Genomic DNA, 27,596 nt, shown 5'->3' on the forward strand with positions numbered 1-27,596 from the left:
TTCATTGCCTGGTAGGTTTTAGACTAGCTCTGCATTTTCTAAGAAATTCTCACTTTCAAAGTTTTCCATATTTTTTTTTTTCAGCATAGGGCTAATAAAAATATCTTGTGTTTGGTCTTTTGGAACCTTGTTCCTCGAATCCTTCATTATTTCAGCATTATTTTTTCCAACGACAGGTTTAGGTTTGCTGGGAATAAGAAATTTGTGATGTTATGAGAGATTCAATTTATCAAACTTCTAAAAACCCTATCAGATTTTGTGCCAATAACTGGCTTTGCATTTTATGCAAAAGCAGAGTATCAGATTCTATCTTACTGCAGAAAAATAATGGTAGCAAATTTTATATAATGTATGAAATATTTCAAACTTTCTGTACTTCACACCATCTATACAAACATATGCAGTGCATTATTTCCACAGCAACAATAGATTTGCTTGTGTTCTCAGACTTGCTAGATAACCCACATATATAGGAAATATGTTGATAGTGTAGATGGAATATGACTGACTACAAATACTTTTTTTTTCTTTTTAATAATTTAGTGACTTCCTGTTTTTAGTGATAAGTGGTTTGTTTTCTTAGAATTATCACCACCCACCCGAATCTAAGTTTTCATTCTTAGCAACACTTCCTTTATTATTATTATTATTTGATACCTCCAGGGAGTCCAAGGACTCATTGAGGGAGAGTGTGCCAACAGCATCGAACGATTGGTCCCCTTCCAACTACTAACCGCGCTCAAACTTACTTAACTGAGCCATTAGTAGCAGAGGCTCTACCAATTGACCAACCTTTGCCGGCTTTGTTCTGTTTTGATGCAGCCAATAAATGATTGGATAAATCAATAACTGTCATCGATTTATTTTTTCTGTTGTATTATTGAAATGTATTTAGAAATCTTTGTAGGTCATCTTCAATTTCTGCTGGTAGGAGTATATCAGCATATCCGGTTATTCTTAGTTTTTGTTTTTTCATTTTTAATTCTTTTGGTTATTCTTATTTCTTCAGTCTGTCCTTATTTTGTATTTGTTATAGAGTTCTTATCTACTCTATATATCAAATTCCTGACATGTACCATCACATGGGGATGTACAGGATATGATGATAGTACATCAAAAGTTACATCATTATCAATTGCTGATTGACAATTTTCCTCCAAATTAATCTATTATCTGTCAGACTCCAACATTATCAAATCTTATATTTTTGTCTTTTAAGGCACTTTATTAACTGTATCAATCCATCTACATCTTGGTCTTCCTCTGGGTCTTTTTCCTGCCAACAAACATGTGTTTTGCTAATCTTTCCTCTCCTATTCTGTTTGTGACATGTCACCCAGGATTAGCTCCACTAACGCATTCCTGATGCTAACAATGGCAAGCTCTTTCCTAATATCCTCATTTTTAATGTAATACTGCCATTGATGCCATCTATTCACTTCACTAATATTTCTCAGTTTCAATTTATTTTATCTGTTAGTTAAAATTGGTTTGAACACTATCTTGTGTACAGCTAATTTAGTATTTGACTAATTTCCCTCTTATTCTATATAAACGGTTGGCTTCCTATCATATCAACTTTGTTAATTCTGTTGTCTATTTTCATATTTAATTTGCCATCTTCACCAAACACATTTCAACTACTTTCCTAAGTAGCTGAAATGTGTTACTTCTTCTATAGATTCTCCATTCAGGATGCAGTTGAGATTTTCAATGTTTTATGTATTTTCATTGTCTATGCCTCTCTCTCTCTCTATATATATATATCTTTATCTCTCTCTCTCTCTTCTGCATGTGTGCGTGCGCACATATATATATATTCTTAACTCTAAATTTATTTTGGTATTTTTTCTCATTTTTAATGTAGTTATCTTTTAACTGTATTCTATCAAATGCTTTTTGTTAAATCAATAAAACATGTAAGGAGGTTTATTGTGTTCAACTGATTTCTCTATTATTTGGTTTAATATAAATATTGCATCTATTGTTAATGTAATCTTCTAATTTTTTTCTCTCTCCCTAAATCCTTGTTGCTCATCTGATAATTCAGTTAAATTATATTTCCAATTATTTTTGTGCATAATTTTAATGTAGTCCAGAGCATATTTTTTCCTCTATAGTTCACTAGAAGACTATATTTAACTTGGTCAGTTAACTAGTTTTAAGGAAAAACAAGATGAAATAAGCAGAAGAATCACACACAAGGAAACAAAGCATTTTTGTTGTACAAAGATTATATGTCAGGAGATTTATATATATATATATATATATAAATATATATATATATATATATATATTAAAGCATTGCATTCATTCTGGTTACTTCAGATATAAGGACTCCATTTACCAACAAAAACAAGGCCTGGCAATGGGCAACCCTTTGTCCCCTGTGCTAGCTAACATCTTCCTTGAAGACTTTGAAAAGAAAGCCATATCTTCCTTCTCATTTAAACCAAAAGTTTGGAAAAGATATGTTGATGATATATTCATTATTTGGAATCACGGGCACACAGCTCTCACAGATTTTCTTCGTCATCTAAACATCCAACATCCTAATATAAAATTTACTGCTGATATAGAAAATAATAACTCTTTACCTTTTTTGGATGTTATGCTTACACGATACTCTGAAAGATTAAAAATCTCTATGTACAGAAAACCTACGCATACCAATAGATATCTGCATAATCTTTCTCATCATTTTCCACCACAAAAACTTGGAATTATATCTACCTTAGGACACAGAGCACGTTCTCTCTTAAATGAACAAGATGAACTACAAAAAGAAATGAATCACCTCACTCTTATTTTTAAACAAAATGGATACTCTGAAAAAACAATTAAGAAACTTCTTCTGAACCCTCCTAAGCAGTGCACAACAGAGACTATTAATTTTAAAGGTAGCATCTCTATTCCATACGTTAGCACAGTCTCTAAGAAAATAGCTAAAGTCCTTAAAAAATATAATATCAGGACCTTCTTCACCACACTTCCAAAAATCCGCTCTCTAATCAGCCATCCAAAACCTACTCATCACAACCTTAAGTACCCTGGAGTATATAAATTGTGGTGTGATTGCAATATCCCATACTTTGGTCAAACTAACAAATCTATTGAACAACGCATAGAAGAGCATAAGAGAGACATCTCATACAAAAGATCTCATGCAACTGCGTTATCCAGTCATGTTCTTTTTTCAAATAATCCTAATGATGACCAACAAAGCCACTCTGTATGCTGGAATAGATCAGAAAATATTTTTCGCTGTGAAGATGAGTTTGAAAGAAAAATCGTAGAATCACGGGAAATCCTACTGAACCCGGTCCACTTAAATAATAATTTAAGTTATAACATCCCAGATAGCCATGCTGCAGTTATTCAATATTGGCGTTCACGTGAACTTGCACGCACAATTGCAACAAACAATGGCACGCCAGTTGGAACAACTTGAAAAATACAACATTTTTATGTATCGATTATGTGAGGCAATTTGTACCTGTAATTTCCAGTTTGTTTATTTAAATAATTCAATGTTTATTAGTATTCCTTTCCTTTATAAATACCTGAAGAAGGCTGCTATATGCCGAAACTAGTAGTATTTATCATTAAAATCTTTATATGTTATCTCGGTCTTGGAGTCATTAAATCTATTTTTTGAAATGTATAACAACCGAGTAAAAACTAATCGCCACATATATATATATATATATATATATATATATATATAATTCCAGCATTTACCTATGGAAGTGAGACATTGGCAACAGCTGAAAAACAGGAAGACAGGTTTCATGTTGCCCAAAGAGCCTTGGAGAGAAGAATGCTCCACATAACAAAAAGGGATACTAAATAATAAGGAATACTAGAATTAGAGAGATGATGGGAGTAGAAGATATTATGAAGTGTTGTAAAGCATGGAGATGGGTTGGCCATATTAGTAGATTGCCAGATATCAACCAGGCAGAGACTGATGTGATACTGGGTGGATATTACAAGAAGATGCAGAAGAAATGGCAACATCTCTGAGCAGGCTATATAACATAAGTCTCAGCTCTGGTGTAGTCCCAAGGGAGTTGAAAGAGGATAAAATGCTTCCATTACATAAAGGAGGATATAGAGTAGATAACAGCTCTATAACAAATACAGAACAAGGACAGACTGAAGAAATAAAAATAACCAAAAGAATTAAAAATATAGAATATAAATTAAAAAAAAACAAAAATAAGAATAATTGGATATGCTGATATATGTCAATTTCCCACAGTCCAGTTATATCAATATATTATATTCTGAATCTTTTAATCATAACTATTATTCTTTGCTCATATAGCCATATTTAAATCATCCTGCAGAATCTCTATGCCACTTTTATTAACCAATGATTGCTCTATGTAGTTTTGTATATTAGCAAACAACTGGGTATCTCCTCTCATAGCATTAATGTACAGATTAAAGCACCATCCCAAGTACAATATTTATTGTCACTCTTCTGTTGGATTCAGCTCCTCCATGTACTACTCTAATATCTATCCATTTAAGCAGAAGAGTATACTGAGAGGAGATGGGTTGGCCATATTAGTACATTGCCAGATGAAAGGTTAAAAAATTAAGAACTGAATGCATACCAAAAGAAGGAAAGTTTGCTAGAGAACAAGATGGAGGGATAATCTACAAAGCTTTGACAACTGATGGTGGAAATTGGCTAAAGACAGAACTGGAAACTTAAGGAGGGAGGTCTATACCTTGCATTGGATGGAAAGAAGCTAAGGAAGTTCTCTTAACTTATTTCATCTATATTTAATCGGTATTGTTAAGCTCATTTACCAGTTTTGGTATTTTTCTTTCTTTAAATACTGTATTGTTTGAATATTGCTTGAACTTGACAAGAAAAATTTCATACATGTTTTAAGAGTTCCCTAAATGATCATTAATGTGGTAGTGGGCTAACATGTGTATACATTAATGCCAGAAGCAAGTTTTTAAGCATTGGTAGGTGTAGTGTATCTACAAAGGAGCATATTGTTACAGGAATAGAATGTGATCAGTTTATTTAGGATGGACAGACAAATTTATAGAGGAATCCAAATAGAGTAGAAATTCAGTGGTGGTAGGTGGGCTCATTATGAGCCTTACATGCAGAAGGTTTGAGGTGATTTGGCATGAGGTATACAGAGCAGAATACATACTTGAGTGCTGCTATAAACCAGGAGATCACTAGAGGACTATAAACTGCAGAGATAAATAACTTATGGAAACAAGGATAATAATTATGGGAGATTTCAACTATGGGAATATCAACTGGAGAAGGAGTTTATGAAATTATTACCTTAAATAATGCGACCTCGTGGTACAAAAACAGTTGTTCTAGTAACATCTGACAATTATAAACGAGGTGACCATTATGCATATTATGCCTCCAGTTGGTGAGTGATCATGCACTTTTGACTTGGGAGACAACAGCATTTGTAAGTACTTAGACTAAGATGAGCGGGTGCGAAAACCAAAGATTTGAATTATGAAAAAACAGTCAAACAGGCCAAGGAAATCCAAGAGAACTTTATTGTTATGGAGCATGTCAAAGGAAGAATGACTAAGGCAGGATAACCTTAGTGAATTCAGATAGAAAAGTGTCAGATGTACTGAATTGTTAAGCATTCAATTTAGTAAGGATTACTGTGGATGTTTGGATTTATGGCCAATACATTCTGTCTGTTAATTGTGTGTATATTCTTATGGCCATTTTCACATTTGCAGGAAGAAAAAATCCCTGTTCTAGAGACTATCATACAACTTTTTCAAGCCACTTCAGGCATCCAATAAGTAAGGGACAACAGACTCCCAGAGTGATGAAATTCATCTCCGATCTAAAGATAATTGCAAACACCCATGACAAGATTCTTCAATATAAGAGCAGATATGCTAACCAGCATAGCAAACCATTAAAGTGAATACACATGTGTAAGAATTAGGAAGTCATTCACCTACTTCAGGGCTGTCCAACCTTAGGTTATCTGAGGGCCCCATTAAAAAAAAAAATTTATCCGAGGGCCACATCACAATGCATATCTAGTATTTGGTGAGCAGCACCGACGCAATCTCGATAGCTGAACAAACGAACAACATTAATCGCACGCTCATGAGGAACATGAGTGCCTGGAGCATGCGGGTTGGAACAAAGCAGTATAAGAATGCTTCTTTGACACATCTAATATTTGAAAAATACGTGGGTGTTTTCTAACCTCAATGTGAACACAAAGCCAAATTTCAAACTATTACTCTAATTTTGTAAAAACACCAAATAAAATTACCAGCATCGAAATTATCGATTAGTGATAGAATTACAATATCTAATACGCATTCAATTCAAACTGTTATTTTATTTTTTTTTTTGCTTGTGAAAATCAGAACCCACTGGCGGGCCGCACAAAATCGTCCCACGGCAGTGTTTTGGACAGCCCTGACCTACTTTACAAGGCCTTGATAATTCATGTCTCGGCCAATGGGTGCTGATGGTGAGATATGAAAAGATTCAGCAGTGAGTAACCAAGATAACTAGACTATATAATTGCACTTATAAAGATGGAGGAATAGATTGACGAGAGGAGATATGAAGTGTACACTGTTTGGAAAGAACTCATCAGGACATCCCCATGGGCAAGGTGCATCAAGCCACATGTTTGTAGCCAGCATAAATTGGAGGAATATGATGCTCCCAAGTCAGTGCAATTGTGTCCGAACGAAATGGTTGCAAGAAGAGAACTAATTCAATTCGAGAAAAGCTTTGTAATAGGATGCCATGTTGCAGGCCTCTGTTCAGCAACTAATTGACAAATTGGGCCATCCTAAGTCATTAGTCAGTGATATCATACTGAGATGGAAGTGCAGGGAGTCAACTGCAAGTGCGACCCTGCAATGAATGCTCCACAACACTCACTCTACATGTTATGAAAGGTAATATGTAAAAAAAAAAAAAAAAAAAAAAAAAGTGCATAAAGTTCAGGTTTTTCTCATGGCATTAAATGGCTTACTCTCAAGCTTTTGTGATTGTGCCTTTGCTGATTATGTTTCAGGAAAATATCCCTATAGATGGATTCATAATATTATCACAAAAGTGATATTTTACTTGGTTACTAAGGCATTTTTAAAGTTGGAGCAAGGAACCTCAATGTGATCACAAAGCCACACAATTTAAAAGAAATTGTGTGGCTTTTTCAAATTTCCAAATTTGAAAAAGCCACATTTTTCCAAATTTCAAGCTATTACTCTAATTTTGTAAAAAAAAAAAAAAAAAAAAAAAAAAAAAAAAAAAAAAAAAAACAGAATACTCCCTATCCCCCTCCCTCCCCCAAAAAATAACAGACAGGTTAACAGGGAAGAACATTTAGCACTCTTATAGTACCAGTTCCTTATTTTAGGATAACTTCTCAGTCATAAAAATACTCAGCAAATATCAAGTGAAAACTGTCTGTAAAACCAACATTCAAAATGGATTCCTTTATCTGCTCTTCTAAAGATGAAATCCACACATTCGTATCTGTACCAGGAGCATAGGAGAAAAACTCTGCCAACATAAAATATTCTATTATGGATGCCGAGGCAGATCCAAAGCTAAACAAGGAAAAGTAACACCAAAATTATTGGAATCAATATAGAAAAGTGGACTAGCAGATGATGGTCTTGACACTCTTCATAGAAATAACATACAGAAAAGATGCCAATTCAGACCTGGGATGCTATTCAAGAATGTTCTAAGAACTGCTAATTTAAATAAATTTGGCTTGAAAAAATTGCCAAAGATTTGGTACTGTCATCCTGCACCAAAAATACAAAAAGCCACTCTTGACTGCACTCAGAAGGTATAGTCTGAACATTAGGATACCAACATGAGTTTCTTATTTAGTTATGCGTGCCTTTATGATTGCTCTTAACCTTGAAAATGCTGTTTTAACTATGTTGAAAGTTTATTTTTCACTTGGGTAGACTATAATAAATTTAGTTTAATCCTTTATCCAAGTGTGTGCAAACAAAGTTTGTGCCTGAAAGTATCTCCAGGACTGGGGTAAAGTGGTACAACACCGGGCAACTCCTTGCAAAGGTGGAGCAAGCTACCAACACTCCTATCTCAGTACCTCCCATAATGCAAAACACATCTCCTTGTGAATATGTATAATGTTATGCATTAAGGGAAGCACCACTACCCAGACTAGTTTCGACCTTTATTGAGGTCTCCTCAGTGGGAGCCAGGCCCAAGTGGAGATACCAAGGCAGAAGCATTAGCAAGGTCATCTCCTCCTATAGGAGCTGCCAAACGGTGTGCCATCTTTTTATTAAATTACTCTGGATTTAGAGAAAGATGTTGAAAGCTTATTTTTCACTTGGTCAGACTATAATAAATTTAGTTTAATCCTTTATCCAAGTGTGTGCAAACAAAGTTTGCGCCTGAAAGTATCTCAGGACTGGGGTAAAGTGGTTGGATAAAGGATTAAACTAAATTTATTATGTTTTAATAAATTTATGTGAAACAATGGCAAATTTTCCTACTTATCTTGTCATAGTTGCATAGCAATATATTTCCTTTAAATAACTATTTTATTATTAGTTTGTAATTAGTGAACTAAATAAATAAAAGCTTTTTATTTAGTTGGCTCTTGCAGAAGACATTTTGGCATCTGTTATCTGCATTTTTTTTTTTTTTTTTTGAAAGACAAAAAATTCTGCCTAAGGTACTTGTGTTAGCACATGCATTAAATACAGGTGTGATACTTAATTTTCTTGCTAAATACAAAAAACTGATGACACAAGCTTTCTTGAAGTTCGAAGCTCTCTGCAACCTCTGGGTATGGAGTATTGATATGGTTTCTGACTATATTAGTCATAGCACCTTTCGTGCGTATCAGGACTGGAATGACTTTTTACAAGCGCCTTCTGAAGCTGTGACCTGGATTACGAACTTAGATCTGAATTTATAATGATATATATTTTTTCCTTATTATAACATATTAAGACTTACTTTTAACTCTTATTTTAATTTCCCAACTCCTTGGATTAGATCTATGTTTTCCTTCAATCATAATGACATCGTGATTCTCTTTTTTAACATGTTTTTGCCATGAGCTATATATGTATAGTGAGGATTATCTCACTTTCCTATGGTACAGCCTGTTTGTAAATATCCAATCAGATACTAAATGAATTAAGATAAACCTGAAGTCTGGGACTTGCTGGAAAATGATCTAGTTATATAATAATGTCCTTGCTATTTATGTGATAGGAAACAAGGCACACACACTAAAAAATCAGCTTATCACAATATCAAATTAACACAGACAAGCTCAAGTTAAGTATCAGTGAAAGGGATGCAGAGCTGACTGAGGAATTACAGAAATGCCATAACCAATGGAAAGACAAACAGGTGAGGTACTACTTCTAGATAATATTCACTATTGTCTTCTAGACAATAGTGAATATTGAAAACATCTTGAATGGCAATGAGGAAATTAGAAAATGAAACATTTGTGCTTATGATTCAACTAAGTCGATCAGTAATGAAGTTAATAAAACTATTAAATTAGATATTCCAATCTGAATCCAACACGATAATGGATTTCAAATGGCATAAGCAATGGACTAGTGTAATACAGTGCACTAGATTGTGAGATTTTACATAAAAATTACTGCTTGTGACTAATAATTCTCCCAAATTTTAGATACCTGTTATAGTCAAGTTTGGGCAATGTAGTAGTGCTTCATCACTGAACAAATGCCTCAAAGTTGAAGTGATAACAGACTAGTTTTAGACTAGAAGATTCTGTAGTCTGCAGTTTCATGTTGTGCTAAACCAGAATTCACAGGCATATTACTGATATAAAATTGATGTTCCTGTAGTCTCTTATCAACAGAAAGATCCTGTTTGTCTAAAGTAAAAGAAATGACAATCATAAGGGACTTGATAAACATGTAGGAGTGTTAGAGGAGACCATTTATCTTAAGTGAAAGGTAATGGAGAGTTTGACAGGAAAAAAACACAGATACTAAATTCTATTTCTTGAGCATCTTCAGAGATTACAGTAACACAACATGGAATTTGAATTCTCCTTGTAGGCTCAGGGTTCTTAGGAGTAGGCCAAAAATGTGCTAAATCTTTAGTAAGGAGATTCTGCTACATGTTGCATTGGAGCAGAAAACACAAGCTCTATTCAGCTAAGTTTTGACAATGATCATTTTTTGAGATGGATGATGATGATACAGGATCGTTGTATATATTCACTTATACAGCAAGATGAAGGTAGTCAGTACATGAGTCAGTTGCTAATAATTAAATGTTAACTATTAATATAGGGGATGTATGAATTGAGACAAACTATAGGAACACCAGTTTAGTGTAGCACAGCATGGTTCACAATTGACCACAGAATCTTGTAGTCTGTGGTCACCATTGCTGCAACACTACCCAAATTCAAACTGTAATGACTGTCTTATCTAAAATTTGGGAGAGTTATTTTTAGTAGTTATAAAAAGTTGGGTTTATATATACAAAATCACATCTCGCTATCTACTGCACTGTCTGCTATTGTTGTTCTACATCGTTGAATTCTTTTCATTGCAGACTGTGTTAGATCCATACTGAAATATAATTTAAAGTATTACTAATTTCTTATTTCAACAGTTGACATAATAGAAAACAACTATCGAAACAAATTCCATTAACGATTAGAGAATTCTCTGAATTAGTAAAAAAAAAAAAAAAAAAGTAGCTTACTCTTAATGAATCTAAACAGAGTAGGAAATATTACAAACATACAGAGTGTGATGATGAGATTAAAAAAAGCATTTGAACTTCTTGGCAAACTCGAGAATGCATATTCATTTCCTGTAACAGTAAGTCGCAATGTGACCTTAAAGAATACAGAGGGAAGGTGTAAGGACAATTTGTAAAAATGTCAAAATAGAAATTGTGGTTATGTATGTGGCAAAAAAGAGTACCACAGAAGGAATCAGGTAATAAAGATGACAAAAAAAAAAAAAAAAAAAGATGGAGTTATCACACTTTTAAAAAATGAGATAAGCAGAAAGAGACCACCTATATCCAGGAGGAAATGCTGTTTGTATTTCAGTATTAAAAAAAAAAAAAAAAAAAATCAAGGTAGCTTGGGTTAGTTGGGTTAACCAGAAATGCTCAAATATGGAGTTCTAAAAAAGTTTCAGTACTGCACATAACTCAAATTCCAGATTATTGAAGTAAAACCAAATTGCAAAGGAATTGTACTGAGCATTCCAGTTTTCAGTTAAAGCAAGCATGATTGGCAATAGGATTAAGAAAAATTATGGAATTGACATTTGAGAAGGAATAAACTGGAGTGTGTTTAAGAGTTGCCAGGAGCAGATTTTTAGTTTAACAAACAGTTGAGAAACTGTGGAAATAAAACAAGAATTTTATGTTATGTAGATCTGGAAAAGGCATACAATGACAGTGTGTCAAGAGAAAAGCTGTTCAAAACATTACAACATATAGAGACCTCTGTACAGGAGAATCGACTGGTGCTTCTGAATAACGTCTAGTCCACACCTTCATGTGGTATGCCCTATTAGTACATAACCACAAGGATAGGCTGGCAATTTGGAACTCTGCTGACCAAGTTGTACTCTATTAGCTTTAAGTGGAAGCAATATTTCATGCTGGTTGGAGCATTGCTGAGTTAAACACAGCTCTGTTGTTTTCATCAGGGAACCAATGCAAACAATGAAAAATCAACAAACGAAATATATTCCAATTCAACATCTTGAAGAACAAGCCCAATGCCTGAAGAATTGGGGTTGGAACTGTCAACAAAATCAATATTAATGGAAAGGAAATTGAACTTGCAGAAGAACTGGAAAAAGTACCACATGGATAATTGGCATTAATGACAGACAAAAACAGCCAAGATCCTGATAAATATAAGATGTTATGTAGACATAGGTTTTTGTGGTTAAGCATTCTGTAGGATAGTTTTCGGTACTGAGACCACATATTAATATAAAGAGTTTATTAAAAATTAACTTAGTTTATTAATTATTTTTAATAAACACTTTATATATTAATACTAGGGGATTCGCACCCTGACGGATCCCCCTAGTCCGTCAAAACGTTTCAAAAACGTTACAGAAAAAGGCTTATCATTTTATATTATAGAGTAGATGTGGTCTCAATACTGAAAACTACCTACAGGTATTATTTGACCCTCTAGGGAGTCCAAACACTCAGCGAGGTGGAGACAAAGCTTTTGTCTAAAGCTTTGTCTCCACCAACTGGCCGCAACTGCATCAATGCCATCTACCACTGACCACCACCAACATCCATGCCCACGGCAGAATTCGAACCTGCAGTCTTTTGGCTGGAGAGCAGATTATGTTAACCACTGGGCCATCCAGGCTGGCCATAAATATAGACATATATATTTGTCTGAAAACTGTTATTACGTGACACCTCCAGGGAACCCAAAGCCTCCCTGGAATCTTTGAGAGTGCACCTACTTTACAACTCTTGTCTCCACCACTCAATCCCAACTACAACTAACTGCAACCGCACCAATGCTATCTACCACCTGCCACCACCATTACTATTTCCAGACAATCAAACACCCAGGGTGGGATTCAAACCTGCAGCTGTCGGGCTGGAGAGCAAATATGCTAACCGTTAGCGTATATAAGATGTTATATTCAGGCAATAATAATAAAGAAAAGGAAGAGTAGCATTCACCATGAAATATCAAAATAAACTTCTAGAATAGATGGCAGTTTCAAGTAGTTATGCAGGCAAACTTAAGAATTGGGAAATGGACAGTGAAACTTATTTCTACTAATAGTTCCATAGAAGGTACATCTAAGGAAAAGGTGGGGTATTTTTTGAGTCATTAGAGTAAGGTAGCTGGGAAAAAATGGTCCTCATTGGAGATTCAAAAGTAGTGTAAGAAATGGATCCCACCAGGCATATTAGAAATATTTTTGGAAACTTCAGAGAAAAGGGGAAAAGCTAATAATAATGGTAAGTACCTGTTGGATTTCTGTTCAAGACATGGACTACTCATTACTAACACCATGTTCCAACATAAAGAAATGCATAAGTTCACATGGAATGAAGAACACAAGAAAACCATCATTGACTGTTGATATCTTCGTGCTGCTTTCAGGATACAAGCATGTATAAAAGATATGAAACTGGAAGTAATTACCATTTTGTTTTATGTAGGATAAAAATGAATATCATATGTACGAAAAAACTTTAAAAAGAATTAAGTTTGAGCAGCTTTTACAGGTGAACTGTAGACTAAATAAACATTGAAGAAAAAAGAAAGTTTGAAAACATTGATTTAGCTCTTTAATTTTTATCTCTTATTCTTTGAAATTATCTTTAATACCAGAAAGAATTATTTTTTATTTGAAGCCTTAAATGAAGTTTTTTTTCAGCAAAATAATATGGAGCAGATTTTCTACTTTTTTTAAAGGGAGAATGTTGGTAATTTAGTTGGATGTGAAAAATTAAACCTTGCACAAAAGCATATGAACCATTTTTTATTTCATGTTGTCTTAATATCTTTGATATTTCATCCATGATACAGAGTAGTTATTTCTGATAGGCATCATATACAGGTAAATTTCTTTTATGAAAAAAATTGGGATTTATTAGATAGAAAATGCTACTCTGTTTGCTACTCAAATAGCTGGTAGCTTCTCAGGATCTAAAAAATTGAATATCTATTTATAAATAAAGCGTAGAATATAGTCAAATCTGATGTTAAACCATTTAATTTTAAACAAAATAAAATGCATATAGTGAATGAACATACACCATCTGTTCTCGCATAGTTTTTCAATGATTGTTTTTGGTGTTTATAGACCATATGAAAGAATTCTAAACATCATGCAGAATGTCTGGTTTGTATTAAGATAAACATGTGAATGGGTTGCTTCTGTCAATTCTTTGATGCATTGAGATAGATTTTCTTCATTGTGCCTATATCCTGTTCCATGTGGTACCAAAGATGTGTGAAGTAAGATTATATTTATCCTTTCTTTTATGGGCAATATCACTTTAAATGCTTTCTTTTATCTGTTTGAGTGATGTAAGATAAGTCACATGAGCAAAGAATTTTGTAAATTTCTTGGCAGAGGCGCATGAAGGGCAAGCTGGTGGCCTCACTCTCTATGGGGGCCACATTTTAAAACCTTACTCCTCACAAAGAACAATAATAATAAAAAAAACAGTGTAGTTATAGTTGCAAAATAAAACTTATTTTTAAATATTAAATTCATAATATAACTAGAGGCCGCTGAAAAATTTGTGAGGCCTCCCGCTTCCATTTGAAATACATTGTTCTTTCCTTAGAATATAAAACTAACAGGACCTCCTGTATTCCATAAAATTCATGTAAGTGTAACATTTCTTTTCTGGATGTATATACACGTCCAGCACACCTGGATAATATTCTGTCCACCTGTTGAAAGAAAATGGATAAGAAGTGCAGTTTGACTGTCATGTCCATTAGAAGGGGAAATGATCCTTCATGCTGAAAAGAACATTTAAGTATTACCTGATGTAAGTAGTAGCTAAGTTCAGTTGCCTACAGCAAAAAACGCAGTTGCTGTTTGCTAGGACCGGAATCTAAGTTATATCAGATTAAATACCTATGAGTTATATTCATTTTTTGCTGCTTGTTTTTATCGTATAATTATAGTTTTTAATGCCAGCGCAAAATAAGAAATCCTTTCATACTTTCTTCACTTCATATTGGAAGAGCAATGTCATATCAATTTTTTTGCTAATTATTTTATATATAAATTCATGAAAATCCGAATCTAAAAATGAATACAGCCTCCATCTGTTCTAAATTAAGTTCTTTTTTATTCATAAGGTTAGTTTACAGACTGCACAAAGGTTTGCACTTTTAAATTTTGCTTTATAGAGAATCATACGTAATCACTCACTACAAATTGAAATACACAGCAGTTATGAAGTCAACTGTTATGTACATATTTTTGGCTAATTTCGATATTATGTGGCAGTTTTGAAGTAGCGATATTTTCCCTATGGATAAGAACATGGATACAGTTTATCTTTCAAAACATGTAGGTGCAGGCATCAAAATGAAATTTTATTTTCAAATTTTCATAATGGAATTAATTCGCCTTTAATGGCTAACTCCCCCCCCCTCCCAAAATTATCACCCCCACACACAAAATGCTGCTAGATAAAATATGTGCACTTTCTTTTTGTTTGAATTCGTTATTTTTCCTAAAGTAATTGTACCAGAGAACTTTAATATTTTGATACCGGAATGAAATTGTGATTATTATAAATTAGCAAATTTTGTATATTTTTTTATTTATATTATTTCCTAATAAGTATAAATCATTAAATTATGTAATATTGGGGAAATTAATGTTTAAAAAAAAGTTTCATCCTACAAAAGCAATATCAGAATAAAATGCTTTGAACATCTGTAAAGCAATCAGAAAGGTGAAAAATATAATAAAATAAAATAAATTTCTGTGTGTATTCGGCTATTGTTAAGGACATTTTAGTGTGTCTACTGGATGTGCGAGTTTCTCACTTTCTCAATAATTTGTTAGCTTACGGACTGTTACTAGAGCAGAAAGGAATAGGTCTATAACCCCCTCCAAAAAAAACCAATGATTATGTAATACATATGCACCTTTTCTTTTAAATAATTCAATTTTTTTTTTTCAAGATAATTGTATCAAATTATTTATAATTTTTCGATAATAAAAATGAAACTGATCACTATAAATTAAATCATTTTGGTATAACTGTTATATTAGCCTGTAAAAGATGTGTTAGGATGTTTGTAATCAATAATGGAAAACGAAACAAGACATTCTTGATGTATTCTGCATTACAGCTAGGCAATTTAGTGTGATTTCTAGGGAAACTTTCTCTCTTGTCTTTCTCAATAGCAGTGAGAGTAATCCAAGTTTAGCTTTTCCTCCGGCTAAGAGGATTATTATGGAGTATTTCGAAGATGTAGTAATATTTAGAATTAAAAAAATATATATATACAAAAATAACACCACTGAAATTTCAGCAGACCGCTGAACAACTGATTTCAGATTGCAAAGAAATAGTACAGAATTAGAAGCTTCGACGGCACAACAATATTATTGCTTTATTTTTTTGTCAAAACGGTAAACTGAAGTAACAGATTTTGAAACATAACTACTTTTAAATATAAGAAATTTAAAAGTAGTTATGTAATTGATTTCCAGGAGAGGAGAAGGGAGGTAGATGCAGTAGAAAATCTTCAAAATGACATAAATTTTGAATTATTTCATATAGATATCCTTCATGTTATATTTTCAGCATATCTATAGTGGTTACACTGGATATTATAGTAATGCAGATCCTAATAATAATTAAAAAAAAAAAAAAATCTGTTACAGTTTTAAGCAAAAGACTTTGATAAAATACCATTGGATATAAGTTTTTGATATTAAAAAGACTCGCAATTGGAAACCCCCGAGTAATGCAGTTTAACATCATTTGTTGTTCACAAAAAAAAAAAAAAAAAAGTTCCTAAAATTGAAATGTTATGATCCATATAACGGTATTTTGCAAGGAAAGAAAGCAAAATGTTATTTGACGCAATATTTTAAATGGAACAAACATGTGAAATTTTGCAAAAAAAAAAAAATAAAAAATAAAAAAATTCTTCTATAATTGTCAGTAAAGTGAAAGAACATAAAATTGTCTTGTTCCGTGACACTGATTTGAAGAATAAAAGGTAGCAAATTTACTCTTAATAGATTCATTGCAAAGGCTGATCTCTGGTCATTTCAGGATTGATTATTTTCGCACATGTGAAATTCGTTTTTATTTTTGGGAAAAGACAATAATTGTGCAGGGGGGGAAAAAATCATATATCATAGGACAATAAAGGAAATTCCAAGTAACACAGTACACGTAAAGTCAAAGGTTTTTCCCTCCACAGTTAATCTAATCCGTTAACGGCTCTAAAATCGCCGTTCAGTAGTGACTGCGAAGGGGGTAATTGCATGATAAAAAGTATGAATGTGGATGAAGTTTTGATCCATTAAAATTGAATTGGCAACTATACCATGGAATCTTATCCAGAAGCAGTGCAGTATTTTTGTTTATTCAAAACATATATAATTACTTTTCATCTTCAACAAGAAGATGGAGTACACTCCTTAAAGTTTTAGAAAAAAAAAAAAATCTTCAACAGTGAAACAAGGTGGTCCACAAGAGCTGACACTGTATTGCTTTGAAACCGTGGATATAAACAAATTAAAGAGGCGTTACTTGAAGTATCCATTTCTCCTGATGAAAAACCTATTTCTAAATTAGAGCTCGTCATTGGCTGATCATTTTGACAATTCAGAAACAGCAATTTTAACATTTGCGTGGGACAAAATTTTACAACGAATAAATGACTAGTAAATCTGTACAAGATCCCGATATGGATTTGTTTTTAGCCAATAATTTGTTACAGTCTTTAGTTGGTTTTATTTTAGACATAAGAAATAGTTTTGGTAGCTTTAAATGAAGAAGCGAATTTATTAACAGATGAGACAAAATTTAAAGATGAGAAGGAAAGAGTGAAAAAACGAAAATAAAAGTCTCACAAAATTTCACAATCTAAGGATGAGATCACTCGTATATTACATGGGAAAGAAAATTTCGTTGTTAATACTGTTAATGTCTTTGTGATAAGCTAATTTTGGAAATTAATGAAAGACCAAAAAGCTGTTTAGGGCATTTTTTTTTGAAGAAAGATATAGCTTAAGACTAGTATTAAAAAAATTTTAAAATTCTATGGGGCTGATATTGATTCAGAAAAATTTACTGGTTTAGTTAAGCAATTTTTAATAATAAAGGAAGAAAATAGAAAATTTTTCAATTAAAATATGTACAAATTTATAAACGATGGGCTAAGGTTTACTTTTCCGAACGTAGAAACAATTCTAAAAATATTTTTTGAGGATGCCTATTTCAAATGCAAGTGCTGAACACTCATTTTCAGTGTTGAAATGAATAAAAACTTGAAGCAACTCGCACCAAAATAAAACAAGTGACCTGTCATTATGCATTGAATCAGATGTAATTGACTCTATTATATCATTTTAGATATATTTGCTAAACCCAAAGCCAGAAAAAAAACGTTATTTTTTCTTTTTTAACTTAAATTTGAACTGATTTATATATACTCTATACTAGGGGGATCTGACGCCTACTGCTCCCAACCCCCTGTATTCCAGGCTGGTAGGCTGGTTCTCCTTGAATTCCGATGGGTAGCCACTGAGTTTCAAAACATGTTTCAAATAACTTGACTAAAACGTTACACAAAAACTTTACAGCTTACATCCATTGCCAATTTCAGCTTATCATTTTATAGTATAGAGTAGATATATAAAAAGATAAGCTGAAATTTGAAGCTTTTTTGTCTCCAGTTTACCAGCCCGGAACCTGAGGGGTTGCCATAGGCAGCAGAATCTCCATAGTATATATATATATATATTTAAATGCAAATATATGTATAGCAATGTTATTTTTATTTTTAGTTTATTAAAATGAATTATTATGGAAATGTGGACTTTTATTTTCAATAAACTAAAAAAAAAAAAAATGCATATGAATTTGATTAACTGAAATTGACTTTTTCTTTTGGGACCTCATTATGATGTTGCAGCTAGGGCCTCAAAAAGTATAAATGCAGCCCTGTTCCTTGGTGTTGTGACAGAGATCTTGTTTTCTGATGATTTTAATGAGGCTGTAGATCAGCAGTTCCCAAACTGAATGTACATACCTCTGCTAAAAATCCAAACACTGAAATGAACAATAAAAACAATACATTGAACCTTATTTTTAATAAAGTTAAAATGAAAAATAATTATTTATCCAAAACAATTATAACTTTCATATAGTAACTGCTTTAATGAGAAAATCAAGGAACAGTCCTTGCTAGGCACATATCATCTGGTATAAAATCAGTTTCTAAACTTTGTCTTTACACTGACTAATGTTGAAAATTCAGATTCACATAGATAAGTTGTAGCAAATGGAATTAAGACTAAAAGAGCATCACTTGAAAAAATTAGGTATGCAGGCATGTGGAAACACTGGCATTTAACAAAATTTTGCCATAGCAATCATTTGCTCTGTAGTTCAATGAGACTGGATTTATTGTAGCAATGTACAAGTAAAAGATTCTTCATACCTCCGGGGGGGGGGGCTCATTGGGAAACCCCGAGCTAGAGATGTGAAAACGTATGCAAGGATAGAAAAATCAGAGCTTGATGGTGAATGCAAGAAGTTCCAGAGGCAGCCAGAAAGAATACAGAGAAAAATGTATGAGAGCTAAGCTATGTGTCAAAGTAGTTGAACAAAGTCATAATGTTATATTGCGAGTGGTCTTATAATTTGGCGCTCGTGTGAAATTTGCGATTTAAAAATTACAAATTTCTGTTTTATTGTTTTTTTCCTTATAAAATTAGCATAGGTTTATAGAGTATTTAAGATCTTTATAACATTTATGTTGTGACATTGCGCCAATTCTACAAACAATGGAGGCAAAGACCACATTGGCGGGAGATTTGAATTTGTGGGATTTTATTCAGTGCAGTGTGTGTGAAATGTATTTGTCAAGAAAATTAAAGAATATGTGGAAGGAAGGAAGTGTGTATTAAGTGTTTCAAATGCGAGTGTATGTTAGGTGACGAGAATGCAGCAAATACCATGGTGTGAAATGGAAAATTGTTATTAATGTTGAACGTGCAGCCAGCGAAATAGAGGAGAACGAAATGAACATTAATAAAGAAATAGTGTGCTTAAACATTATCCTTCGTGGGACAAAGCGAAGCAGAATGAAGCAGGTGGTCTGAAGGAATAATAAAGGCCAACCAAACAAGAAAAACAAGTCAAGGAGAAAATTATGTGCAGAGACTCAATGATCAGGGGAAACTTAACGAAAATGTGACAAACACGTTTTCCTGGTACAAAAATTCAAAATATTAGGCACGCCATCTGGATGCAAAAAGGTAAGTCAAAGGAAATGATTGTCTTGGTTGGTACAAATGATTTGAGAATCAAAGTATTCTATGAGAGAGGATGTAAAGGAGGACTAAAGATTGTAAGTCTCCTATCACACAATGATAGAGGCAAACTGAGAAGGGTGTGAGTGCACAGCATTTGGTGTTAGGTCTCCAGCCACCTAACAACAAAATGGTTTTGGTGTCTGGAGAGAGAGAGAGAGAGAGTTGTTCACTGAGCATGGTAAAGCACAAATTCGGGAAGTAAAGGTGGGTTGGGGCCTAAAGGGATGTTGCAGTTTCTATACAAAATGGTTTTTGTGTCTGGAGAGAGAGAGTTGTTCACCAAGCATGGTGAAGCACAAATTCAGGAAGTAAAGGTGGGTTGGGGCCTAAAGGGATGCTGCAGTTTCTATATACTATACTAATGCCAGAAGTATCAGGAACAAGAGGAAGGAGTTTTTGGCATTAGTTAGTGTAACCTCACCAAAAGTTATAGGCATTAGTGCAACTTGGTTAACAGCAAATGTAGGTACAGGGATTGAATGTGAAGAATTTAATATTTTTAGAGAAGATAGGATGATAGCAGATGAATTGCAGCCAAAAAAAAAAAATACAGGTGGGAGTGTGACTGTTCATTTGAAGCAATCTGGTGCAAGATTAAGATCAAATATACATTTGGTTGTGGCTATAGGCCAGGGAGTTCCACAGATGACATGCATTGCAAAATGAGTACAGGTCATTTTGCAATGACCTGTACTTATTATGTACAGGTAATTATTATGGGGAAACTTCCACTATGGAGATATAGACTGGAAGGAATTTATACACCTGCTGAGAGATAATTACTTAAGGCAGCATGTGATAATGGGACTAGGAGATAGAGTATTTGACCTGGTCATAATCAAGGTGACCACATTGCCTCTAATTGGTAAAAGTGACCTGTGGTCTTGACTTGGGAGATTGTACAACATAAGAAATATTCTGTCAAGAAGGGGGTATATGTGGAATTACAAGGCAGATAATTATGACAAGCTTAGGAAGAAGCTTAAATCTGCAACATGGCATGAAGCACTCGGGAAGGATATTAGTAGTGCATGGGATATAGTTAAGGGGTAGTTTAGAGCAGTGCTTCCCAACCTGTGGGCTGCATCCCCCCCCAGGGGACCATGAAATAATAAAAACAAATTTAAAATGTTTTAAGACTAAGTGTTCATTTCAAATGTGTATGTAAGGTGCTGAAAATGTAATATTTGCAGTGTATGTTTTGTATTGAATATATATGTCTGTATTAAGATCCCCCCCCCCCCCGATGGGAAGTGTGAAATATTTTAATTTTTCCAAGGGGGGCCTTTATATCCATAGTTTGGGAAGCAGTATTAAATTGTATCAATAGGGTAAGGAGGGATCAATCAGGAGTTGATGGATCAATAATATCATTAAGCATGAGCTGCAGAAAAAGGAATGTAGAGCAGGGGTCGGCAATGGCGGCCTATAAAAGGTTGACCATACTTATATGGCATGTGGCCCGTATGTTGAATTATTTAAATAATGCATTTTATAATATGAATAATAAATTAAAAATAATTTTATACCTATACTTGGTGCGAGTCAACCTTGTGAGTCATTATGAGAGGATAACAAAGGCAACTTCATCTAACGACAACAGAGATTTTGGTGCACATTAAAGAACGCATTTTCATTAGAAAATATCCAAAAATTTTATCAATGCTTGCCAAAAAAGCAGGCAGACGCACATATTGTGATGCATAATATATGTTACATTGTTTTTACGTGATAATTTTTCATAATAAAAATTGATTGATAACTCGAATATTTTTTTTCACTTACTATTTTCGCTTAATGAAACGCTTGCATCCCGATTATTAAAAATAAAAGTTGAATGTGGCCCTCGAGTCTGAAAAGGTTGCCGACCCCTGCTGTAGAGGGTTTATAAAGAGAAAGATGACCAGAAAACTCATGAACAGTACACTGCTTAGGCAAGAAAAGCGACCAGAGTGAGAGGAATCTAGCAAAGAGAAATCCCAAAGAGTTCATTTGTTATGTGGCAAGTAGGAGGAAGAATGATGGTCATGAGGAGACAGAAGCAGATAAAATAGTTCAGTTACTGCTTTAATGTATGACATCCACTGATGTGGGAACAGAGATGGATGAATTGGATATTCTTAGGATATTGCAGAATCTCTATGTAAATACAGTTTTGGAAGAAAGGATATTAGCTAAGGTTTTGCAAGAATGTGCAAGGGAACTGACAATGCTCTTTGACTAGGTTCTTAAATTTGTCTCCAATCTGGTAGTTCCAAGGGAGTGGGGAAAGAGGGCAAAATAATCTCCTTGCACAAGGGAGGTGTTCTAATACTGCAGTAGCAAATTATGGACCAATCAATATCTCAGGCTTGATTAGTAAAAGTACTAGAAAAATTGGTTAAAAAGAGAATTCAAGAATGGGTAGATAAAAATGTGATACTGAACGAGGGTCAATGTGGTTTTGTGAAAGGTCAGCCAACCTTAATAATTTACTAAATTTTTATAATAGAGTAACAGCTGAGTTGGATAAAGGAAATGGCTACACAATGATTTTGCAAAGGCATTTGACAGAATACCACATAGAATTTCTTATGCAAATTAGAACAAATGGGGATGGATATGATACTGGTAGAAAAGGTTTATAACAGCAGATGATATTTGACAAGAAATGCTCAAATATAAAGGTATAAAAGGTTTCCATCTATAAAGTAGAAAGCTGAATGTGAGAATTAGAGGAATTTCTTTACTATGAAATGTTACAGGCATATTTGAAAAGTGGCTGAAAAACTGTGGACAAGAAATTCGTCCAAAAGACCAAAATCAGAGTTTCACTTTATGAAAATGGGATCTGGAAAAGGTGCCCAAAGAAAAGCATTTCAAACACTACAACTGCGTGGGATAAATGCAACTGCAGTATAGTTTACATTTAAGCTGTAAGTTAGCAGTGGAGGAAATTTAAAAAAAAAAAAGGTTTGACATAAGACGTGGATGTGTATTATCTCAACTCTTATTCATCATCTATATGGATCACATTATGAATAACAGAAAATTCTGTTATTAGAATCTGAGATAACTTAGCTTTATGCAGACTATGTACTCTAGTGCAAAACTCCAGGATTTTCTAAACTAAATTGAATAACAGTTCTAAGTTCATTCTCAGTGGAGAAGAGAACCTATAAAACAAATATACTTCAGGTTTTTAGTGGCAAATTAAATTTAGAAATAGACAACAGTTTAAGCAAAGCTGCTATAATGGGGAGTCAGTTAAATAAATTCACATGGAAATTGGCCAAACACCAAACTAGCAGTATACAAGATAATGTTCAAACCAGTTTTGAACATTATCTTGTATACTTAATTTGAAGATTAGCGACAAACTCTGCTTACCAATGTAGACACTTTCTGGTTCTCTGAAATCAGTGGATTCCATATAGGCATTTGACTGCCAATACCAATCCTCTTCAATTCCCTGTGCATCATTCAATGATCATCCCTTTTCATTACCAACACATTCAAAGAACACCTGTTTTAAAATATAATTAAACAAATACTTGACCAATGACAATTACAAGCCAAGAGACAGAAATCATGTTAATCTTCTGGCTCCAGTTTTAGTATTTCTTGAGTATATTCTTGAATACCAATCCTCTTCAATTCCCTGTGCATCATTCCATAAGGATCAAGAACAGCCTTCAATAAAATGCTGGTCGATTGCTATACATAAATTTTGTTTATCCATACAAGCCTTCTCAAAATGATGGCAATCTTGTTCCTGACAGTCCTTTTGAGAAACCAGCCAGCTCTGCTGTTTTCAAAATTGTGGTTCCAACTAGACAGGCACCCACAATAAGCCATTTGTTTTTCCCGTTGTGATCAATGCTACCGATTACTAACCAGCAATGTTTCTTAAATAACTGCATAGAACACACATGGTGATGCACATGATGAAGTAGTTTGCTGCATATACATTGCATAAGTGATATGTATGTATATTTACATAACCATTTGTATTTTAGTGACTGATATGTCTAGTATCCTGTTTGCTACTTGTCAGGAAATGATCATCCCTTTTCATTACCAACACATTCAAAGAACACCTGTTTTAAAATATAATCAAACAAATACTTGACCAATGACAATCACAAGCCAAGAGACAGAAATCATGTTAATCTTCTGGCTCCAGTTTTAGTATTTCTTGAGTACTACACTGCTATGAGCTATAAGCAAGAGCATGAATTCATGCAAACCAGTAGATGCTAAAATTTTCTAACTAAAACTTTCATTTTTTATGAAAGCAAAATAGAAAATTATGAAAGTAGTCATAAACAAATACTGAATTTTTATTTTTTTTTTCTTTCTGGCATTACAAACCCTTCCCCTATCATTTTGAAATTAATGCTCATTAGAATTTCCATTAAAGCCTCACATTATTCAAGAATGGCTAAAAATATATTTTATTCATTCTGAAGAGAGATGCTACATATCTTTGATACATTTTATCTGCAAAAAAAACTACAGTGTGATGCTATAGCAATCAACTCATCTGTTTTTCAGACCAGATGTACTTTTCTCAAAAAACAGCTTCCAAAAAGAAAAACCTTTCCATCTCCCAAAATATATTTCATTAGTCACTTGTGCTACAGCGGTGTTGTACAGAACTGACCATTCTCTCTTTCAGCAAGACAATGCACGATGTGCTGCTGTAACTGCGGGGATTGCGAACATTGACTAGCCTCCACAGAGCCCCGATCTCATCCCAGACTATCTATGGGATGAACTGGAGCATCGGGTGAGATTAAGGAATGTCTATCCCACAACAGTCCAGCACCTCATTACATTGCTTATAGGAAGAATGGTCCAGAATTCCCATTGATCGCTATTATACACTTGTTTTTTTCACTTATTATAAATGTAATGGGTGGTTAATAACACAAATTCAGATGTAGGATATTATAATTAGTTAAGAGACTGAGAGAGAGACAAAGAAAATTCAAAAAATAATATATTTATTTACAAATAATAGTAGTTTATGGTATTGCCTGAATGGTGTAAAATGTTTGTTTTGCAAGTGCTATATACAAATTTGCATTTTAAATAAACTTGTCTCCTAAAGAGAAAAATGAATACACAAACAGTTTCTTTGGCTTTCAATAATGGCCAAAAAAAAAAAAAAATTAATTTCTTAGCTCATACCTGTTTTTCCTTCATATCTTTGCAGTATCGTTCCTTCAAATATAAAGATAATTTATTTAAAAGTCCCCTTTTTCCTTGTGAAAACTTTCTCATTTTTAAACTCAAAAAGAATTCATATCTTTTGGGTTTACAGTGATTATCTAGAATACATTTGCTGAATAAGGTATTGATCATTGGTTCAGGAGAAACTATATATATATATCATATATCACTTTTATCTACAACTTAGTGTACAACTTAGCTTCATATAAAATAAAAGAAATTCATCTATTAATTTTGGGATAACTACTTGTTTCCCTCATACCCATCTTTTTCAGCTTAGGAATTCCTTAAAACTGTTTCTCCCCTAAACTTATAACACTTTAGAATGTTGTGTCTGTTCTTATCAATGCAACAGCTGTTCTATAATTCTCTCTTGCTTACTAATTCAACTTCCTCTTTGAAAGTATAATGTTTGCACAAGCACACTACTGCCTAATCTGGTAAGCAAATATGACAGTGAGATAAAAGTTGCTTGTAAACAAGCTTGCAGTTCTGCAATAGTGTGAAAACGTCGTTGGAAGATTCAATATTTTCTTCTTTTGAAAATAAACTACATTAGATGTGAGTCTCTTTTTTTACAGATAAATACCACAAACAGCTTTTAACAGGCTGTAAATAAATATACTAAGATTTCTTATATAACATTTCTAATTAAGAAATTTTTTTATACATTTAGGAAATGTTTAACTACACGATAAATAATAAAACCAAAAACTATCCTTTCCTTTTTTATTTATCTAATTAAAATCAGTCGCCACTAAAAAAATAATGCAAGATAATCCATCACTAAATAACAGATATCCTGCATCGGCCTCCCCTTAGAAAAATGATGACGGGTATAATAAACTATTATGAAGGACAAAACTACAAGCTTTTTTCTTCTATCAGTATTGGACCCAAGAAAATATTTCTTTCCCAATGTTTCATAACACTTAGACCCAACTAATACTGTGACAGCATACTACTAGATATGGAAATATTATCCTCTAAATCTTAATTTACAATCTGCTCACTATGGGGACTAGTGTCTAATTATATATCATCCTTAAAACTTTCCATTGTTAGCAGAAGGGATTTCTATAGCAATCAAATTTAAGTTTTGTAAATTGCAACTATGATTTTTTATCATACTCATTATTATACTGCAATTAACATTACCACCTTTTTATTTTTTTTTTTTAATAGCAATAAACTTGAATCTTCTAGATTTAGATAAAAGACCTTCCTCAAGAATAATAGTCCATCTGAATTGGCAACTATAATCCTGTCAGAGAGTGCTTATTATTTATGAATACAATTTAAACTACTAAGGAGAGTGTCTTTTTAGTATTCTGTATGAGCCTATTGCACCCACTCCCAATTTTCCTAATAGCAGTTTTCTTGTAGTAAAACAAGCTTGGCCAGGTTCTAAATTTCTTTCCTTTCTAGCTTTATTTATAGCCAATCTACTTTTATCTGAGGTCTTCTCTCTACTCTATTCATTAACTAATGTCTACAAAACAGTAAACCTTTCTACTGTATCAGTCAGATATGCATCTATATACTGTCTGACCACAGATACAAGAACCTCAGTTGGCTGGGTGCCAATAAGGCGATGTATAATTGGTCACCAACATGCAAAATCACATGCTTTATACGTAACATTTTCCAACTGTTATACAAGCAAATTAGTTACTTTATAAACTACAACATTCATAAAAGAGAAGTTAATTTTCCAACGTAATAATGTAATAATAAACAACTTATCCCACAATACGGACTGATTACCCTATTAATGGAATTGATTCTTCTTCTCACAGTATACAGTGCTCAAATCCTGAACTGGCGATAGACAAATGAAAATCAGTAGTAGTAAATAATAAATATTTAATTAAAGTCTTGTACTTCTAATGCCCATCTGATAATTCTTTGATTTTTATCCATAAAGTTGTGCAGAAAAGATAATGGCTTGTGATCAAGATCTAACTTGAAATATTTACTGTGTATGATCAAGATATTCATCTTTTTTAAGGAACAAATTATTGCTAAGGCTTCCTTTTCTACCACAGCAGAAATATAAAAGGTTTTTCTTAACTCAGGGTGCATCAGTATAGGAGGTTTAGTCAATGCTGCTTTGAGAGCAAATGCCCTTTGTTCTCAAGCATTCCAATTAAACCTAACCCCTTTCCTGTAAGGTTGGTGAAAATGTTCAAATAAAGAGAACAATGAGAAATAAACTTTTGATAAAAATTCAACATTCCTGCAAAGTGCTTAACTTGCTTTACAGTCTT

The 27,596-nt window shown here is 33.3% G+C and overlaps 1 protein-coding gene across 1 annotated transcript in view; it reads right to left on the reverse strand.

The window, feature by feature from the left end:
- Window positions 1-15,680: 15,680 nt before the first annotated feature.
- Polr2I (RNA polymerase II subunit RpII15) overlaps window positions 15,681-27,596 on the reverse strand; it is an 86,627-nt gene continuing 74,711 nt past the window's right edge. The window contains exon 7 of the mRNA XM_090400037.1: window positions 15,681-18,841. The gene's annotated coding sequence lies outside the window, so the exon portion shown is untranslated. The remainder of the gene's footprint in view (window positions 18,842-27,596) is intronic.

The sequence above is a fragment of the Typopeltis vanoorti genome, chromosome 11, assembly GCF_054136105.1.
Source record: "Typopeltis vanoorti isolate ZY-2024b chromosome 11, IOZ_Tvanoo_1.0, whole genome shotgun sequence".
Taxonomy (NCBI): Eukaryota; Metazoa; Arthropoda; class Arachnida; order Uropygi; family Thelyphonidae; genus Typopeltis; species Typopeltis vanoorti.